Source organism: Zingiber officinale, chromosome 1B, assembly GCF_018446385.1.
Source record: "Zingiber officinale cultivar Zhangliang chromosome 1B, Zo_v1.1, whole genome shotgun sequence".
In the NCBI taxonomy this organism is placed as follows: Eukaryota; Viridiplantae; Streptophyta; class Magnoliopsida; order Zingiberales; family Zingiberaceae; genus Zingiber; species Zingiber officinale.
In genome coordinates, this window is record NC_055986.1 from 108,696,181 (window position 1) to 108,705,608 (window position 9,428).

Below are 9,428 nucleotides of genomic sequence, written 5' to 3' on the forward strand. Positions count from 1 at the left end.
TTAATTTGGTGTTTATATTATATTTTGTGAGTAGGAATTCATTTTGGGCTTAATTATAAATTTTCTATAAATTGTGGAATTTAATTGCATATTATGATGTGGTTTTGTAGGAAATTCAAAGAGTCATGGATTAGGGTTGAACTGGATCAAATTTGGCTTGATTTGGAGGTTAAATGAGGAAGATCAAGCTAAATTAATGAGGACCGTTGATCAAGATCCAGTGAAATCCTGCCCCTTCATTCAGATCTAAGTGATCCAGCCTTTCATCATGATTTAAAGCGATCTGGACCGTTGATCTAGAGCTTAAGGCATCCAAGGGTTCATTCAAGAAGTGGAGCTCCAATTCAAATCCAATCCAAAAGTCCACTCTTCAAACCCAATTTCAAAAGTCCAATTTCATCCTCTTAATGGATCCGGATCCCATTAGCCCGAAATCTCAACTTCTCAACCCAATATCCAAAATCCAAAAGCCCACTTTTAATCCTAGGTTATTGGATTCGGATTCCTCCCCTTAACCCAAAACCCGAACCCATTAAGAAAACCCACCTCCCCTTTTCTTCCTCACGCACAGAACAGAACCCTGGAATCCCTCTTCTTGCGCGATTCTCTTCCTCGCGCCAAGCTAGGGCAGCGGCGACAACTCCCCACACCGTGCCTCCTTCTTCTTTCTTCTCTCCGGCCGGCGGCTTCTCCTTTGCTTTCACTGCCTCCGGCCGGCCAGCCAATACAGTCCACTCTTTTCTTCTTCTCAGATTCCAGCGGCGAGTGGCAGCAACAACTCGGCAGGGGGCAGCAACCTTCGGCGACAGATCCGAACAACTCCACCTTGCCAGAGGGGTTCTCCGGCAAGAACCTTCACCTCCGGACGTTCTTCCTTCGCTCCTGACTTGATTGTATACATTGTTTGGGATGTTGAGTTTGGTTGTGTGATCATTTATTACAGATCCGTCCGGCCAAAAAACATATGCCGCCTTCTCAACCGCCAGCCGCAACTCCCCCACAGCGCCCTCACTGAGAAGCACCCTGACGCCTCCTCCGCCGAAGGCGAAGACGATCCCCTCCACTTCTCTGTGACTCTTCAGCAGTCTTTATGCTGCCTATGCTAGAACTGATAACTTCCATTAAAATCAAATGATTTCTCCCTTTTGCAGTAACATCCATTTAGTTCTTCGCTTCTGACTGATTACTATCTTTCTAGTTCCTTTGCTTTTTGAATTTTGGTGTATATGCAAGATCCAATGATTTTAAATCACATTTTTAGATTTGACTTAATGTGTAGTGTCCATCTCCATTCAGTCCCTTAGTAGATCAAGAATGTCATGCTATAGAATGTACCTCTTTTTTATTGGAGAAGATGATTCTGTTTCCATTTTGATATCAGGTTCATAAGCAAGGTGTTGCACTTGGAAGATCTGTTGACTTGACAAAGTTTGATGGTTATGACCAATTGATCGAGGAGTTAGATCAGCTATTTGAATTCAAAGGAGAATTGATGGCTCCAAATAAAAATTGGATAATTGTATTTACTGATAATTAGGATGATATGATGCTTGTTGGAGATGACCCTTGGCAGTAAGCATGCTTCTACATTCCTAATGTTATTCTCTTATGTATATATATCTTCCATTTTCTATGTATAAAGTGGATATGTTGACAATTGGTGTTGTATAATTTTCTGTAGGGAATTTTGTGCTATGGTCCGTCAAATTTTTATATACACAAAAGAGGAGGTCTAGAAGATGGATTCAAGTACCTTGAACCCAAAAAATGAAGATTGTCCTGATATGAAAGAGAATGTCAAGGAAACAAAAGGCAGTCAATCTGCATCATCATCTAATTCAAAAAACTCATAGGCTTATCCTGCAATGTAAGTAGGAATCTCTTTTTGTTTAATATAAATTGCCGTGATAATCATTTTATCCCATCATTTCCCAGGTTATTGAGATGTTTTATTTGAAAACTATGATAGGTTAGGTCCTTCTCCATTAATTTGACATTTGAAAGATAACTCCAACAGTTAATCCCCGAGTACTTCATACTCATATTACAGCTAGTCAAGTATTTATGCAACATGTTATCTGTCAATGAAAATTAAACTGCATCCTTTGCAAGAAAGACTGACAACTAGAAAAATAGTTCAATATCGCTACTAGTATTTCATGTTTGGAAATTGATTTAAGCGAGAAGTTTGCAGGCTGACGACATCTTTGCCATGTGCAATTCAATCTTTGTAGGATCTTGAAGCACAAACAAAGTGATTGTTTGTGCTTTATCTAAGTGATTGTTTGAACAGTTTTATAGCATGCATCTTGACAATTAATATAATTTTGAAGATCACTATCAAGGAAGAATGTTCAAAGGAAAGTAAAGGCTAAGGAGAAGATCACGTAATTAACTACACGGGTAGGTTTCCGTAAGAATTCAACTTTTTCTTGATCTATTCTTATGTAGTCCATGGTACACATTAAAGATTTCACTGTAGCTTATTTTCAGTATTCTAACATGTAAATTAATACACTTCTGTGGATCCTCCAAACAATCTAAGTTGTGATGGATTGATATCACTTTATGTTTTTTTGGAGCTTGTAATTTTCATTGCAAACAATCCATATGGTGTATGAATTACATTCAGTCCAGTATAAACTGAGCACTTTCGCTTAAAAGGCAATTTATGGATTTTATTCTACAATCATGTTTACTAATTGATTAGATTGATTAAGAAGGGTGTTGGAGTAGCTTGGTAAATTTGTTTTGCTAGGTTATGATAAATTAGCATTCAGCAGAATAGATGTTTGGATTTCTTCTTCAAATCACACAGTAATATTTCTCTTGTCATTGGTGAAACAATCAATCCACTCTCATTATAACTTCCACAACAGAAAATTTTATGTTATTTGCCTACTACCAATGTAGTTTAACTGATTTTACATTGACTGAACAAGGTTGATTTTATTTAGGTATCAAACTCTCCCATTTGTTTTAGATATTACATGTCTTGTTTGTTAATTTCTCCAAACCATTATTTCTCAATTTGTTAACAAGGAAACTCATGTTAGCATAGTCATGATCAGAGCCTAATTATAGTTTACAATTATCTGAGTGTTATTGATTAACTGTTCTGTTCTTTCTTCTGGTTCTTTTTTTTTTAAAAATTTGTACACTCATTTAGATGGTTTATTATTCTTGTTGTGATGAATTCAGGTATAGTGAAAATACTGAAGAAGTATGACAAGAGAACAGCAACACTTATCAGGTAGCCCTTCATCGAAAAGGTGCTGCAGCAGCCATTCTTTACAACTGATCTCCTATACAAACTCGTGAAGGAGTGTGTGGCTATGCTCGACCACCTCTTCCCCAGCAACAACCTGTCAATTTCAACAGAATGCGACGGACAAAATGGAGTGCCAAAGCCGGCACAATCAGGTGGGAGGGTTCCGGAGTTGGAGGAGATTAAATATATGCAGAGCTTATACATGAAGAGCACCGTAGTGTTGGTGCAACCTTAGGTCAAGGTTGACTTGGTTGACCTGACTCGAGTTGGTAAAGGGTGACCTGACTCGAGTTGTATTTTGATGTTTGACAATGTTTGACGAGAGTAGAAAAGTTGTATTCTGATGTGTTGACAAGAATACAAACTTGGGAGATTGTTGGTGCAACCATAGGTCAAGGTTGATCTGGTTGACCTGAAAAGTCCAAGCAGGGAGCTTGGCACTGGAAAAGTCCAAGTATGGAGACTTGGCACTGGAAAAGTCCAAGCAGGGAGCTTGGCACGCGAAAAGTCCAAGTATGGAGACTTGGCACGGGAAAAGTCCAAGTATGGAGACTTGGCTGTGGAAAAGTCCTGGTGAGTGAAGCCAGGCAGTGGGAAAGTCCTAACTGGGATGTTAGGCAGTTGGAAAGTCCTGGTTAGTGAAGCCAGGCAGTAAGAAAGTCCTAACTGGGATGTTAGGCAGTTGGAAAGTCCTGGTGAGTGAAGCCAGGCAGTGAGAAAGTCCTAACTGGGATGTTAGGCAGTGTGGAAATCCTGGTGAGTGAAGCCAGGTGAAAGTCCTGGTGAGTGAAGCCAGGCAAGGGAAAATCCAGATGGATCAAGGATGATCGGACATCTGGTGTAGAGAAAAGTCCAAGTGGGTCAAAGGGATTGACCGGACACTTGGTGGAGAGTCTTAGCAGGTCAAGGGACTGACCGGATGCTAAGCATGATGTACCAACAGGTCAAGGTTGACCGGATGTTGGTTTAGGAGACTTGGGACTTGGTTTGGGCAAAAACCAAGCTCTGGATCGGTCTGCAGATCGATCCAGCGATACGTTTGTGTATCTGATCGATCTGGTGACCGATCAGATAACAAACAGAAGGGTTCTGTAAGACATCTGATCGGTCTGGAGACCGATCAGAGGAGTTGAGCCACCTCTCTGTGAGTGGGATCGGTCCGGGGACCGATCAGATGGGGCCTGATCGGTCCCCATGACCGATCAGAGGAGCCCTGATCGATCCACGGGACCGATCGAGTCCTGCAGAGTTGGGCAACTCTGCATGCTATTCTGATCGGTGCGGGGACCGATCAGCATAACTGATCGGTCCCCACGACCGATCAGACCAGCCCCAGACCGATCAGGGTGATGCCTGATCGGTCCACACACTAGCCGTTGCGACACAACGGCTAGATTCTGTGTCTTCTTCACAGGTGCAGGTATAAGACCTCTACAGGAGACGAAGAAGATAACAACTCTCTTCCTCACGACACTGCGATTTGAGCTTTGCTGAGCTCCTCTTTGCTGAAGCTTCGCGTGAGCTTCGTGCTGGTTTTCTAGCTGCTGGCATCCGTGAAGCTGCTGCTTTATCAACGGACTCCAGACGAGAAGGCAAGCTTGTTTGTTTTACATTCATATTGTTCTTGCTCTTCTTTGTATCTCCTGTATTGCTTTTGCAAAAGATTGTGGCGAGGTTTCTCCACCCATAAGGAGTTCTTGTTAGCCGGTTTTCCGGGGACTCATCCACCGACGGATTGATAGGCTTCGTCCACCTTACGGACACGCCGAGGAGTAGGAGTTCATCTCCGAACCTCGTTATATGGTTTGTCTTTCTTCTCTTGTTTTCTTTCTACATTGTATTTCCGCTGCACTAACCTAATCGTAGGAAGAAACGCGAAAGTTTGGGGTCGGCTATTCACACCCCCCTCTCTAGCCGTACAAAGGATCCTAACACGTAGCAGCGCTGCGGTCCTTGAAACAGATTAGGAGCAAAAGTTCAACAGTCAAAACAGATTAGAAAATCTCGTGTTATATTGTTCTACCTTTGTTTTAATAGTGTTATCATTTTGTTGGTTGCTTATGAAATTTCTTCATAATGTTATAGATATTATTTTTGAATGTTAGAAAATTATATATTAAATTTTATTTTGAAATTTAGTATTTTGAATGATTTATAATATTGGAAAATTGTGTATTAATTTTTTTTATTTTTTATCTAAAAAAGACAACGGTTTTTCACCGTTGTCGTAGATAGTTTAAAACTGTTGCTGAAGATCCTGTTATTAAAGGTAGACGCTCAAAGACAACGGTGAAAAACTGTTGTCTTTGAAGGAAAAGACAACGGTTTTTCACCGTTGTACAACTGTTGTCTTTGCCTTCAAAGACAACGGTTAAAAACTGTTGTCTTTGGGCACCCCTTTTAACAACACGACCTTTAACAACAGTCCGAAAGGGGCTACGACAACGGTGAAAAACCGTTGTTGTTAGGCTTTTTTCTTGTAGTGTAGGAGTTAAAAAAGGAAAGTTTCAAAAATTAAAACCATGTTTTAAAATTTAAAACTTCTCTTATAAAATTTCCTTTTTAACATGGTAATAGAAAATTTAAATTTTAAAACTTCTCTTCCTTTTTTCTTAAACCATGAGGATGGTTAAAAAAGGAATGTTTTAAAATCTTTTAAACTTTCTTTTAAAACATGTGGCCTATTTCAAATAAGGAAAGTTTTTAAATTTAAAATCTCTCTTTTAAAACTTGTAGTTTTCTACAAAGAGAAGATTTTAAAAATTCAAAACACCCCTCCTTGTTTGAATTATTGTGGTCGGCCCCTACATGCTTGGGCACCAAGCAAAGGGCCGACCCTTTAAGAGAAGATGTGGTCAGCCATTGCTTGGTCACTAAGCAATGGACCGGCCCCCTTCTTGGACACCAAGATGGGTCTTTCTTTGGATGTACTTGAGGCTTTAATGAGGCTACGACAGGGACCTAGAGGAGAAATTGGTTTTGACCTTCCGATGAGCTTGAGTATCTCGTGTTCGCTCCAAACACACAACTCAAGTTCATCGATAATAACTTATTCCACTAGAGAGTTATTATCGCACTACCGCACCAATCCCAAATTATATTATGGGCTCCTTCTTATCATGAGTGTGTTAGTCTCCCTGTGTTTAAGATAACGAATGTCCACTAATTAAGTAAGTTACTGACAACTCACTTAATTAATATCTAACTCCAAGAGTAGTACCACTCAACTTCATTGTCATGTCGGACTAAGTCCACCCGTAGGGTTTAACATGACAATCCTTATGAGCTCCTCTTGGGGGCATTCTCAACCTAGATAACTAGGACACAGATGCCTTCTATAATCAACAACACACACTATAAGTAATATCATTTCCTAACTTATCGGGCATATTGATTTATCGAGCTAAACCTCACCCTTTGATAAGTCAAAGAAATAAATATTAAATATATGTGCTTGTTATTATATTAAGATTAAGAGCACACACTTCCATAATAACTAAGGTCTAGTTCTTTTATTAAGTCAGTACAAAAAGAACTTACCTAAAATGGTCCTACTCAATACACTTAGAGTGTATCAGTGTAATTTATTTAATCAAGATAAACTAATACTTAATTACACTACGACTATTCTGATGGTTTGTTCCTTTCCATCTTAGTCGTGAGTAACTGTTTATAATTTATAAAGAACCGACAACATGATCTTCTATGTGTGACACCACACACAATGTTGTCTACAATATAAATTAATTAAACAATTACATTTAACAAATAAATATAGATATTGACCAATGTGATTCTTTTATTTCAAAAATAAATGTTTACAAAAGCTAGGCTTTTAGTATACACTCTAACACTTATAACCGACGGCAAGTTTATAAAAAGGAGTAGGATGTGGCTCCTAAAACCTAACTTTCTATTTCTCCACAATCTTCTTCTCCTTGTGGCCGGCGCCACCTTCAACCCCACCTAGGGTCGGCGCCACCTCCACCAAGGGCCGCCCCTTTCTCACATTGCAAGGCCCTTTCCTCTCCTAGCTAGGGCCGGCGGCACTTCTTCTTCTTGGTGGTCGTCGACTTCAAGAAAAGGAAGAAGAGGAACGCAAGGAAGAAGAAAAAGGAGAGGAAGAAGAAGAAGATTAGAAGGTGCCCCATCCTAGAGACTACTTCTTGGTGGCCGGTGGTTTTGGAAGAGAAGAGAAGGAGGGTGGTTTTGTTCTTGGTAGATCATCGCCCACATGACGTCCAAGGAGAGGAGAGGAATATGACAGAAGATCAAGAGGTCTTTAGCTACAAAGAAAATGTACAACTAGTTCTTTAATTCCACTGCGTATCTAGTTTCATTTTTCTTTGTATCGATTTTGCGTATCTATTTTGAATACCAACACAAGAGGCCAGCAATCTTGTAATTCGATCAATGCGTGATTTGATCATTCAAGAACTTGCTTGATTGATCAAACACATGTTTGATCGAATATGAGAGTTGCTAGGAAAAGTTTTGTTCTTATATAATTTTTTTGTACAGAGAAATTTAAACAGAACGGAATTCCAGCGACCTTCATACACTCCACTCATGCTACTTAGTGACCCCTCCACTACTTTTCTAGAAGTAGAATAGAAAAGAAGTTGGCGTGTCTGAAGCAACCCGACTGCTCTATAAATAAGACCTATGGGTAGAAGGATAATAGATAAAATAGCAGAGAACAAGTGTGCAAGTTCAAAGTAGTACTAGTGTGCGAGATTTCTGTAATTGTGCAAGTTTCTTTCCATAATGTCCTTATGTAATTTCCTATTGTAAGCTCCTTTCCTTTAAAAACCCTGTTTGAAAGTTCAAGTAGTTCATGCTTATGTGTGTAGCTCTACTAAATTTTTAATATGCATTATTGTTTTTTATGAAGAACTAAACTCTTTTCTAAGTCTAAGAAAGGCTCTGCTTTCTTCTTCTCTAAAGTTTTACAATCTTTCTTGGTCCTTATCCAAGCAATGCTGCTATGAATGGTAACTATACAAGGATGATCAACCTTGACCATATAAGACCTGTACAAGCTAAGCTAAGTAAGGTATGCAAGTGGCAAAACTTGAAAATAGCCGGGACTATAGCTCAAATGGTCGTTCGTTAATAGATGGGGCTCACTCAAAGAAAGTACAACAAAGAGGAGAACCTAGCATCCTTTCTGATCTAGCTCTACTCCTAGAATACTCAAAATCAAAACCTTTGACTAAAACTTGAGAAATCTGAATAAATTAAACCTTGAAAAATCCAACCTGACCTTCAACCTTTAACCCTTCGACCCAGCCTTTGGTATCAAACCTTCAAAAATCTGATTGACCCAACCTTTTGACAAACCAAACTTTTACCCAACCTTTGACTGACCTAACTTTTGGTATCAAAGCCCTAAGATCCCCAGCCCATTATGCAATGCATGACTTCTACTTCTAGAGACTTTTAAAACTTACAAAAACTAGACTATTTAGATTTAGCATTACAATCACCAGTTAGAAAACTTACTACTTCATATCAACATAAACATAGTTATTATGTTATATCTAGATCATATAATCATTGTTTACATAATGATAATCCACACTTAAAGATGATCATAGATCTATTGATTAGTTTAGGAACATCTCTAGAATCCCAACAAAGATGGACTGATCACATATTGGAGCAAGTGTCCAATAACTTATTATAACAAACTCAGATAATAAATGACTTAAGATGAAACATAGACTTCCTGAAAAAATCACAAGATTATTTAAACAAAAGATTTAATCAACTAAATTTACTTAGTATCCCTATCAAGAAAGAAATCTTAAGTCTTTCTAAACTTATTGAAGAAAACAAACCTAAAAATTTTGAACTCCTGTTCAAAACTATTTTATTCAAATAAAAGAATTAATTTAACAAATAAAACTTAGATAGAAGAAGAGCTTGAACTTCTACATACTATACTTGAAGCCATAAAATATAAATGAACAAACTAAAATTTGAAAATATACATTATGATGAAGAACTAGATTACACACAACAATACTAAAAAATTAAAGACGATGGCTATTACACAGTACACTTAACTAGGAAAGGTGATCAAATCTTGACCCAACAAAACCATAATAGAATTATTAACATCGTTATACCATAAACTTACACTATTAGAAAA

General features: G+C 38.5%; 1 long non-coding RNA gene across 1 annotated transcript; it reads left to right on the plus strand.

The window, feature by feature from the left end:
- The first annotated feature begins 1,265 nt into the window (after nucleotides 1-1,265).
- Nucleotides 1,266-2,557, plus strand: LOC121986197. The gene is made up of 3 exons (XR_006113358.1): nucleotides 1,266-1,572; nucleotides 1,682-1,867; nucleotides 2,195-2,557. It is a non-coding gene; the product is annotated as an uncharacterized LOC121986197 (long non-coding RNA).
- Nucleotides 2,558-9,428: the final 6,871 nt, after the last annotated feature.